Here is a 649-nt window from a genome sequence, read left to right as displayed (position 1 = left end):
AGACTTTCAAGTACAACTTGATTTAACAAGAACACATCCCTACATCCCTCCATATCGGGAACTTAACAAGGGTACATTTGGAATCCAGATTGCTCTAGCCACAATATAAACCAATGACATCACAGTTACCCCCAAATCTATCCTAATTGTGCTTCTCCAGACCCGGAGCCAAATTAATCTCTGCTCTATCATTCTGCCTATACTCAAGTGACTGCATATCTTTGTGTCTGTCTCACATCTGTCTAATGCTCTCCTTCAAGGAGACCTTCACTTCCCTTTACTTTTTTCACATTCGATTGCTGTCATGAGCTGCCTTCTGGGTCAGCTGGGGGAAAGTTGTTTTAGAAAAATGGAGTCCTCCAAAGTTATAAGGGGACTTCATGGGATTCCTGCAAACATGGAGAAGATCCTGACTGGGGAAGAAATTGGCAAAGAAGAGATACAAGTCATCTCTCCTGGGAGATTCTGCTTATTAGATTTTCCTAGAAATTCCAAGAAGATAATGGTAATCAGTACGAACTCCAGAGTTCAAGATCTCTCTAAAGGTAAAGCTTTTCCCTTTGTTTTCAATGAATACCTTTCAAGAGCTCCAAACCTTCAAATTCCAGTAGACTCTTTACCAGGCTCACTCTGCTTCTGTGCAGAGATC

The sequence above is a fragment of the Trichechus manatus genome, unplaced genomic scaffold, assembly GCF_000243295.1.
Source record: "Trichechus manatus latirostris isolate Lorelei unplaced genomic scaffold, TriManLat1.0 scaffold00180, whole genome shotgun sequence".
Classification (NCBI taxonomy): domain Eukaryota; kingdom Metazoa; phylum Chordata; class Mammalia; order Sirenia; family Trichechidae; genus Trichechus; species Trichechus manatus.
Note: the sequence above shows the minus strand (reverse complement) of the source record.